Source organism: Salvelinus sp. IW2-2015, linkage group LG10 (assembly GCF_002910315.2).
Source record: "Salvelinus sp. IW2-2015 linkage group LG10, ASM291031v2, whole genome shotgun sequence".
In the NCBI taxonomy this organism is placed as follows: domain Eukaryota; kingdom Metazoa; phylum Chordata; class Actinopteri; order Salmoniformes; family Salmonidae; genus Salvelinus; species Salvelinus sp. IW2-2015.
In genome coordinates, this window is record NC_036850.1 from 7,512,069 (window position 1) to 7,523,776 (window position 11,708).

Sequence of the window (11,708 nt, forward strand, 5' to 3'; positions counted from 1 at the left end):
ATAATCTTCGGATGTTTGCACTCACGAGACTCCCAGTTACACAATACATTTTATTTTTGTTCGATAAATATTAGTTTTATAACCAAAATCCGCCATTTAGTTTGCGCGTTATGTTCAGAAAACCACATGCTCGTTCCGGCCCTGAAAGGCAGACACAAATTCCAAAAAGTATCAAGTTAAAAAATAATACTAAAAATATTTATAATCATGAAATCACAAGTGAAATATACCAAAACACAGTTTAGCTTGTTGTTAATCCACCTATGGTGTCAGATTTGAAAATATGCTTTACAGCGAAAGCAATCCAAGCGTTTGTGAGTTTATCATTCACTAGACAAAGAACAAAGAATAGCTAGAACAGTTAGCCTTAAATTAGCTTGGTCACGAAAGTCAGAAAAGCAATACAATTAATYGCTTACCTTTGATAATCTTCGGATGTTTGTACTCACGAGACTCCCAGTTACACAATAAATGTTATTTTTGTTCGATAAAGATTAGCTTTATAACCAAAAATCGCTATTTGGTTTGCGCGTTATGTTCAGAAAGCCACAAGCTCGTTCTGGTACTGAAGGGCAGACGAAAATTCCCAAAAGTATCCGTAATGTTCGTAGAAACCTGTCAAAGGTTTTTTATAATCAATCCTCAGGTTGTTTTTAACATACATAATCGATCATATTTCAACCAGACGGTAAACTGTTCAATTCTACAGAGATAGAAAATGTCRAGCAAAATCCCTCTTACGCAGGAACCATTTATTTTTTTTTATTTTTTTTTTCACCTTTATTTAACCAGGTAGGCTAGTTGAGAACAAGTTCTCATTTGCAACTGCGACCTGGCCAAGATAAAGCATAGCAGTGTGAACAGACAACAACACAGAGTTACACATGGAGTAAACAATAAAAAAGTCAATAACATGGTAGAAAAAAAGAGAATCTATATACAATGTGTGCAAAAGGCATGAGGAGGTAGGCAATAAATCGAATAATTACAATTTAGCAGATTAACACTGGAGTGATAAATCATCAGATGATCATGTGCAAGTAGAGATACTGGTGTGCAAAAGAGCAGAAAACTAAATAAATAAAAGCAGTATGGGGGTGAGGTAGGTAAATTGGGTGGGCTATATACCGATGGACTATGTACAGCTGCAGCGATCGGTTAGCTGCTCGGATAGCAGATGTTTAAAGTTGTTGAGGGAGATAAAAGTCTCCAACTTCAGAGATTTTGCAATTCGTTCCAGTCGCAGGCAGCAGAGAACTGGAAGGAAAGGCGTCCAAATGAGGTTTTGGCTTTAGGGATGATCAGTGAGATACACCTGCTGGAGCGCGTGCTACGGGTGGGTGTAGCCATCGTGACCAGTGAACTGAGATAAGGCGGCACTTTACCTAGCATAGCCTTGATTAGTAGATGACTGGAGCCAGTGGTCTGACGACAACATGTAGCGAGGGCCAGCCGACTAGGGCATACAGGTCGCAGTGGTGTCGTATAGGTGCTTTAGTAACAAAACGGATGGCACTGTGATAAACTGCATCCAGTTTGCTAAGTAGAGTATTGAAGCTATTTTGTAGATGACATCGCCGAAGTCGAGGATCGGTAGGATAGTCAGTTTTACTAGGTAAGTTTGGCGGCGTGAGTGAAGGAGCTTTGTTGCGAAATAGAAAGCCGACTCTAGATTTGATTTGGATTGAAGATGTTTTGATATGAGTCTGGAAGGAGAGTTTCAGTCTACCAGACACCTAGGTACTTATAGATGTCCACATATCTAGGTCGGAAACCCCAGGGTGGTGATGCTAGTCGGGCGTGCGGGTGCAGGCAGCGAACGTTGAAAAGCATGCATTTGGTTTACTAGCGTTTAAGAGCAGTTGGAGGCACTGAAGAGTGTTGTATGGCATTGAAGCTCGTTTGGAGGTTAGATAGCACAGTGTCCAAGGAAGGGCCAGAAGTATACAGAATGTGTCGTCTGCGAAGAGGTGGATCAGGAATCGCCCGCAGCAAGAGCAACATCATTGATATATACAGAGAAAAGAGTCGGCCGAGAATTGAACCTGTGGTACCCCCATAGAGACTGCCAGAGGACCGGACAACATGCCCTCCGATTTGACACACTGAACTCTGTCTGCAAAGTAGTTGGTGAACCAGGCAAGGCAGTCATTAGAAAAACCGAGGCTACTGAGTCTGCCGATAAGAATATGTGATTGACAGAGTCGAAAGCCTTGGCCAGGTCGATGAAGACGGCTGCACAGTACTGTCTTTTATCGATGCCGGTATGATATCGTTTAGTACCTTGAGCGTGGCTGAGTGCACCCGTGACCGGCTCGGAAACCGGATTGCACAGCGGAGAAGGTACGGTGGGATTCGAGATGGTCAGTGATCTGTGTTGTTGACTTGGCTTTCGAAAACCTTAGATAGGCAGGGCACGGATGGATATAGGTCTGTAACAGTTTGGGTCCAGGGTGTCTCCCCCTTTGAAGAGGGGGATGACCGCGGCAGCTTTCCAATCCTTGGGGATCTCAGATGATACGAAGGAGAGGTTGAACAGGCTGGTAATAGGGGTGCGACAATGGCGGCGGACAGTTTCAGAAATAGGGGGTCCAGATTGTCAAGCCCAGCTGATTTGTATGGGTCCAGGTTTTCCAGCTCTTTCAGAACATCTGCTATCTGGATTTGGGTAAAGGAGAAGCTGGGGAGCTTGGGCGAGTAGCAGCGGGGAGCGGGACTGTTGGCCAAGGTTGGAGTCGCCAGGAGAAGGCATGGCCAGCCATTGAGAAATGCTTGTTGAAGTTTTCGATTATCACGGATTTATCGGTGGTGACCGTGTTACCTAGCCTCAGTGCAGTGGGAAGCTGGAGGAGGTGCTCTTGTTCTCCATGGACTTTACAGTATCCCAGAACTTTTTGGAGTTAGAGCTACAGGATGCAAATTTCTCGCTTGAAAAAGCTGGCCTTTGCTTTCCTGACTGACTGCGTGTATTGGTTCCTGACTTCCCTGAACAGTTGCATATCGCGGGGGCTCTTCGATGCTATTGCAGTTCGCCACAGGATGTTTTGTGTGGTCGAGGGCAGTCAGGTCTGGAGTGAACCAAGGGCTATATCTGTTCTTAGTTCTGCATTTTTTGAACGGGAGCATGCTTGTCTAATATGGTGAGGAAGTAACTTTTAAAGAATGACCAGGCATCCTCAACTGACGGGATGAGGTCAATATCCTTCCAGGGTACCCGGGCCAGATCGATTAGAAAGGCCTGCTCGCAGAAGTGTTTTAGGGAGCGTTTGACAGTGATGAGGGGGGTCGTTTGACCGCGGACCCGTAGCGGATACAGGCAATGAGGCAGTGATCGCTGAGATCTTGATGAAGACAACAGAGGTGTATTTGGAGGGCAAGTTGGTCAGGATAATGTCTATAGGGTGCCCATGTTTACGGATTTAGGGTTGTACCTGGTGGTTCCTTGATGATTTGTGTGAGATTGAGGGCATCTAGCTTAATTGTAGGACTGCCGGGTGTTAAGCATATCCCAGTTTAGGTCACCTAACAGAACAAACTCTGAAGCTAGATGGGGAGCGATCAATTCACAGATGGTGTCCAGGGCACAGCTGGGAGCTGAGGGGGTCGTAGCAGGCGGCAACAGTGAGAGACTTATTCTGGAGAGATTAATTTTTAAAATTAGAAGTTCGAACTGTTTGGGCATAGACCTGGAAAGTATGACAGAACTTGCAGCTATCTCTGCAGTAGATTGCAACTCCTCCCCCTTTGGCAGTTCTTATCTGACGGAAAGTGTTATAGTTGGGTATGGAAATCTCAGAATTTTTGGTGGCCTTCCTAAACCAGGATTCAGACACGGCAAGGACATCCGGGTTGGCAGAGTGTGCTAAACGGTGAGTAAGACAAACTTAGGGAGAGGCTTCTGATGTTGACATGCATGAGGCCAAGGCTTTTTCGATCACAGAAGTCAACAAATGAGGGTGCCTGGGGACATGCAGGGCCTGGGTTTGCCTCCACATCACCCGAGGAACAGAGGAGTAGTAGAGGGCAGGGTGCGGCTAAAGGCTATCAAAACTGGTCGCCTAGAGCGTTGGGGACAAGGAATAAAAGGAGCAGATTTATGGSCGTGGTAGAATAGATTCTGGGCATAATGTGCAGACAGGGGTATGGTGGGGCACGGGTACAGCGGAGGCAAACCCAGGCACTGGGTGATGATAAGAGAGGTTGTATCTCTGGACATGCTGGTCTCACCGCATGTGTGGGAGGTGGGACAAAGGAGGTATCAGAGGTACGGAGAGTGGAACTACGGGGTCCATTGCAAACCAAAACAATGATAACTAGCCTGAACAACAGTATACAAGGCATATTGATATTTGAGAGAGACATACAGTAAGGCATAAAGTGATTGCAGGTCTTGATTGGGAGAGCTAGCTAAAACAACAGGTGAGATAACAGCAGCTAGTCAGCTAACACAGCAACACAAATAAACAGAATGGAGTACCGTGAATTAATGGACAGTCCGGCAGGCATCAGCTATGTAGCCAAGTGATCATAGTGTCCAGGGGGCAGCCGTAGATGGAGCAGGTTAGCAGCCACTAAGCGGCTAAAGGACACCTGGTCATCCACTGACGTGTTTTGATAAATCTCGCTCATTTTTCAAAATAAAAGCCTGAAACTATGTCTAAAGCCTGGTCACAGCCTGAGGAAGCCATTGGAAAAGAAATCGGGTTGATACGCCTTTAAATGGAGGACGGGCAAGCAATGTAACAAGGTTTTTCTTTTTTTTAAGCACTTCCGGGTTGGAGTTCTTCAGGTTATCGCCTGCAAATTCAGTTCTGTTATACTCACAGACAATGTTTTGACAGTTTTGGAAACTTTAGAGTGTTTTCTATCCTAATCTGTCAAATATATGCATATTCTAATATCTGAGCCTGAGAAATAGTCAGTTTACCTTGGGAACGTTATTTTTCCAAATATAAAAATTCTGCCCCCTAGCTTCAAGAGGTTATCCCGTTATCTGTACCCCGCTCCGATCTAATCAAGTCGCAACGGGCTGACCCCACATTAGAAGAGTTGCTTGACCAAATTTTGCCTGTGGAACAGTTGGGAGATGTCGCCCAGGGCTATTTTCTCCAAGAGGATGTCCTGATGAGAAAGTGGGTGTCTCATGGTAGTTGTTTTCTGGGGGAGGCGATTAGTCAGGTTGTTATACCAGTTAAGCTTCGTGAGTTGGTTTTGACAACTTCCCACAACGACGTTGCTGGACATATGGGTGTGAGGAAAACTTACAATAATTTTTTTTTGGCCTAGGTTAAAGAGGGATGTTTCTGAGTTCATCAAAACTTGTCACACCTGTCAATTAACTGATAAACCTAATCAAGCTATTCAGCCGGTACCACAGTGTCCTATTCCTGTACTCAGTCAACCTTTTGAGTATCTGATTATTGACTGTGTTGGTCCTCTGCCTCGTTCTAAAAAGGGTAGTAGTTACCTGTTCACTGTGATGTGTCAGACCACTAGGTTTCCTGCTGCCTATCCTCTCCGGTCTATCACGACTAAGTCTGTGCTAAAAGCTTTGACTCAGTTTCTCTCACTGTTTGGAATCCCTAAGGTCATTCAGAGTGATCAAGGATCTAATTTCACCTCTAATCTGTTTGGTCAGGTTTTCCAACAGCTCCGTATTAAACACAATTTGTCTAGCGCCTATCACGCGCAGAGTCAACGAGCGCTGGAACGTTTCCTTTAAACACTTAAGTCTTTGTTGAGARCTTATTGTACTGAGATGGATAAGGATTGGGAGGAGGGGTTGCCTTGGTTACTGTTAGCCGCTAGGGAGGTTTCACAGGAGAGCACGGGGTTCAGTCCAAATTACCTTGTGTTTGGACATGGGGTGCGTGGACTTCTATCTGTTCTCCAGGATGACTGGAAGTCTCCCGAGCGACCTGAGTCCCTGTTATCTTATGTGTGTGATTTCCGGCGACGCCTGTACGCCACTGGTGAAATGGCTAAAGAGAAGCTATCATCTTCACAGGAGAGGATGAAAGGCATATTTGGTCGGCGAACTGAGCCTCGTCACTTTAGTCCAGGTGACCAGGTTCTTGCTTTGCTGCCAATTGTTGGATCTCCTTTTCAAGCCAAGTTTTAATGTCCATATACGGTTATGCACCAGTGCACTGAGCAAAACTATCTAGTTGCCACTCCAGAATGGAGAAAAGTACACCAACTGTGCCATGTAAATTTGTTAAAACCCTATTATGCACATTCCTCTGAGGCTGAACAGTGGGAGGCTACAGAGGACAGTAAACCTGTTCTTTAGGCAGATTCCGTTATTTCTCTGGGTTCTTGTCATGCTAGGTCCATGCATGAGGAGGAAGATGTTCCTGGTCCYGACGATTACATACTGCAGGGTAGATTGAAAAATTCAGAGACACTGGATATTTTAGATAGCCTTCTTGCTCATCTACCTGTTGATGGGCGGAAAGAGATGGTTGGTCTGATTCGGAGATTTCCAGGTTTGTTTTCTGATACACCTACACGTAAAAACTTAATAGAACGCGATATTGACGTTGGGGATACTGACCCCATTCGTCAGAGGTTCTACAGAGTTTCTTCAGAGAAACTGCATTGTCTGGATGCTGACGTCAGGTACATGCTGAAGAGTGAGATAGCAGAGCCTTCTTTCTCCAGATGGGCTTCTCCCTGTATCTTGGTCAGTAAACCGGATGGGACAAACAGATTTTGTACGAACTACCGTAAGGTAAACAGTGTCACTAAGCCAGATTCATTTCCGCTTCCTCGGATGGAGGACTGTATTGATCAAGTCGGCGCAGCTAAGTTTGTGAGCAAATTTGACCTGTTAAAGGGCTATTGGCAGGTGCCACTGACGACTATGGCACGTGCAATCGCTGCCTTTATTACACCCTCTGGTCTGTACTCATATTCAGTTATGAGTTTTGGCCTGCGTAATGCACCTGCCACTTTTGAAGTGTTTCCATTCCCCTTTAAGATATCTTTACCTTTACTCAAGTATGACAATTGAGTACTTTTTCAACCACTGGAGATATGATGATGAACCTTTAGATGTTATTTAATCTGATTATTTGCTGTTACTTAATTATTATCTGAGTAAACAAATTATTTGGTGTAAACACAAATCTGTTGAGTATCTAAATGAGGGAATCAAGCAGCTCATCWTGAAGACCTGAAAGGTTGTGCTATGGGTACAGGTTCCCAGGTTCCCTTGACTCCATTTAATGGCCCAGAATGATTGTCGGAGTATACAATTCTGTTTTTTTTGCCTGCTGGTGGCTGAGGGAAGGGGGTTGGACAGTGTGACAAAGGCCTGATCTCCCCCATACAGACCCCATGCTGGAGCTGTCATCAGCACTCTCTCTCAGAGGAAGAACGCTATGCTTCCCACACATGCATACACACACGTACGCCTACGAACAAACAAACACACACATCGTGTGCACACACACACACTCCTACACTAAGAGACACATTGAGTATGGTCAGCTTTAAAGTGCTCGCTCACCCCCAGTAGTAGTTGAAAGAGGAGCAAGTGATCTGCAGAGGAAGGGAATCACAGGCCTTTCAGTGGCCATTAGGGCTAACACCATGGATCAATAAGGAGCCATACTACCACTGAGGTCTGACTAATAGGCCTCTGCAGGCCCGCATATAATGACAGCATTAGTGCAGATTCACAGATGGATAGCACGTTGGGAGAGAATGATGAACCAGAGACAGATGGAGATAGAGAGAGAGAGAGATACAGAGAGGGGAAATAGGTTACTCATATTAGTTGACGTGATCGTTCAGAAAATAATGTTTCTACAGGAAAAATCCCCTTTAGTGTTGAATGATCATGTTGGTACAATCATTTACATCATGTTCCTTCAGCTGACATTTTTTAGGGAACAGTTCTGGCTCAAGCTACAGAGGAAGTAAGTAGTCCCTTTAAATAAATAAAAAGCAGACATCATGTGGTTATAAGAAAATAGCAAATTCACCACAGTGTGTTTTTGCATGAGGAGATAAATCTGGACTCACATTTGGATGTATCTATCCACCAGGCTGATCCTGCTGGACTAATAAATAATGCCACCTGACACCCATTAGCTGTAAGCCCAGCTGAGGGGCTGGAGTTGGGGGAGCAGCAGCGTGTATCTTCTCTTTCTACACATGCACAGTTTTTAATATAGGCTCATGTTGTTGGTAATCTGCAGCCTCCAATTCCAGGATGTTGGCTTGGGTTTCATTTAATTACTGTCTCAATGTATCTTCCTCATTCTCTCCAAGTCAGTGCTCGCTTGTCTGACTGTGTCCAACAATGTGAATGTAAAAAAAGCTTTGTATTCTGTAGAGTAGTACATTGTGTGCTGTGAAATGTGGAGTGGATCTGGCAGTTTTACTTGCTACTCGTGATAACATGGCCTTTGAATTGAGTACACATTTTCCTTCCGGTTTTCTTTCAAAGGCACCACTGAGAAATAGCTAAATAAACGAGGGCCATTCCACATATGAAAAAAAGGAACAGGAAAGCACTTTTAGCTCTGTGCCAAAGCCTTAGTATAGAGTGCATAGTGTTAGAGTAACCAAGCAATGCAGCTGGGGATGGACAACTATGCAACTTAAAGGCAGTGTTTAAATCAAGATGCAAGCAGGGCCTCTACCCCAAACCAAAGGTTACAGAGAACCTAGCACAGAGAGAGAGAGAGCTGTCTCTTATACACATCTAGATGTGTATAAGAGACAGGAGAGAGAGAGAGAGAGAGAGAGAGAGAGAGAGATTTACTACAACTGGATTCCTCATGTGAAAATGTCCACACTATGATCCCATCCCCTCAGAACGGCCTGAACCAATGAAAACTTGGCAAACACATGCTGTTGACGACAAGCATTTTTCTAATTTAAGTGAGAGAAAAATATGTTGATATTTGGTGCTGTGGTTTTTTCTACAGTCCTTGGTTACATAACTGATGGGTTTGGGCGATTTTTATTTTTCTCCTCATTTGAGCAAGTATTCAATACAGGTTAGCTAGGGGAGCAGGGGAAGTTTTAAACCTCTTGGTCACAATGGAGTTTTTAGAGGTGATATTGAGAGTAGAGCTGGTCTGTTTTTGTGGAGAAAAACGCAACCTTTGAATAATGCAAACACAACCAAACCCATGGGAGTAGTTATTGGATATACACTGTCTCTTATACACATCTAGATGTGTATAAGAGACAGGTATATATTGAGAGTAGAGCTGGTCTGTTTTTGTGGAGAAAAACGCAACCTTTGAATAATGCAAACACAACCAAACCCATGGGAGTAGTTATTGGATATACATGATTTCCGTGTCTACAGACTGTAACAGATACTGTATATCCTAGAATTTGTTCTGACATATGAATATGTCAGAACAAAAAATCCCTATCCCTAAAAATCGATGCATTTTGTTATCTATTGACAAGTTAAATAGTCTGTGTACAGTTGTGGCCAAAAGTTTTGAGAATGACACAAATATTAATTTTCACAAAGTCTGCTGCCTCAGTTTGTATGATGGCAATTTGCATATACTCCAGAATGTTATGAAGAGTGATCAGATGAATTGCAATTAATTGCAAAGTCCCTCTTTGCCATGCAAATGAACTGAATCCCCCAAAAACCTTTCCACTGCATTTCAGCCCTGCCACAAAAGGACCAGCTGACATCATGTCAGTGATTCTCTCGTGAACACAGGTGTGAGTGTTGACGAGGACAAGGCTGGAGATCACTCTGTCATGCTGATTGAGTTCGAATAACAGACTGAAAGCTTCAAAAGGAGGGTGGTGCTTGGAATCATTGTTCTTCCTCTGTCAACCATGGTTACCTGCAAGGAAACACGTGCCGTCATCATTGCTTTGCACAAAAAGGGCTTCACAGGCAAGGATATTGCTGCCAGTAAGATTGCAACTAAATCAACCATTTATCGGATCATCAAGAACTTCAAGGAGAGCGGTTCAATTGTTGTGAAGAAGGGTTCAGGGCGCACAAGAAAGTCCAGCAAGCGCCAGGACCGTCTCCTAAAGTTGATTCAGCTGCGGGATCGGGGCACCACCAGTACAGAGCTAGCTCAGGAATGGCAGCAGGTAGGTGTGAGTGCATCTGCACGCACAGTGAGGGGAAGACTTTTGGAGGATGGCCTGGTGTCAAGAAGGGCAGCAAAGAAGCCACTTCTCTCCAGGAAAAACATCAGGGACAGACTGATATTCTGTAAAAGGTACAGGGATTGGACTGCTGAGGACTGGGGTAAAGTCATTTTCTCTGATGAATCCCCTTTCCGATTGTTTGTGGAATCCGGAAAAAAGCTTGTCCGGAGAAGACAAGGCGAGCGCTACCATCAGTCCTGTGTCATGCCAACAGTAAAGCATCCTGAGACCATTAATGTGTGGGGTTGCTTCTCAGCCAAGGGAGTGGGCTCACTTGTTTGGTGGGAACAGTTTGGTGACGAACAATGCCTTTTCAAGCATGATGGAGCACCTTGCCATAAGGCAAAAGTGATAACTAAGTGGCTCGGGGAACAAAACATCGATATTTTGGGTCCATGGCCAGGAAACTCCCCAGGCCTTAATCCCATTGAGAACTTGTGGTCAATCCTCAAGAGGTGGGTGGACAAACAAAAACCCACAAATTCTGACAAACTCCAAGCATTGATTATGCAAGAATGGGCTGCCATCAGTCAGGATGTGGCCCAGAAGTTAGTTGACAGCATGCCACGGTGGATTGCAGAGGTCTTGAAAAAGAAGAGTCAACACTGCAAATATTGACTCTTTGCATCAGCTTCATTGAATTGTCAATAAAAGCCTATTGACACTTAAGAAATGCTTGTAATTATACTTCAGTATTCCATAGTAACATCTGACAAAAATATCTAAAGACACTGAAGCAGCAAACTTTGTGGAAATTAATATTTGTGTCATCCTCAAAACTTTGGGCCACGGCTGTACATGCCGTAATACTTGTTTTGAAACAGACAGTATCATGATGATGCTGTGAACATATCCGCTTGAATCAATGCCTGCACCGTGAGCAATCTACTATAGCTTGTCAAGCTTACTTTAATCTCACTGATGATCTCCTGATTGAAATGTAAGGGGGATTTAGATAATGATCATTTACAGATCGTTTCCTGAAATAAATAGGGAAATCCATCCAATTTGATCCTGTTTTCATATACACTGTAACCATTTGACACAGAACGCTTCAGGTGGGAGAGAGAATACAACACAGCGTGTCCATCAACCCAACACCCAGCTCTCAAGAACGTTCCTTTCATAAATCTGAGGGCCTGAGTATTTCTTGAAGAAACCGGAGCGAGAATTCAGGTTTGCTATGTGGAGGAGCTTGTTATGGTGCCGTTGGAAGATGCTTGGGAATATCGATATCTCCATCGAACCTTCTTTCAGATTTTGACCCACTCTCTATAAATTCTGTAGGAGATTCCATACACAGTGCATATGCCTTGGACACTCATGAACACAAACACAGACTCATGAACACACACACACATACACATACACGAACGCACATCCACAAACACATAACATTTATCTCCCTTGTGCTAATGCATGTGCTTTGGTACCTACATCACAGATATCCTCTAGCCTCTTTTAAGATGTAGGTGCAAGCACCATGCTCAGGAGCATTCTGCAAGGGCCGGTGAAGTAGGTGTCAGAACCTTCTACGACCGTTTTATCCTTCT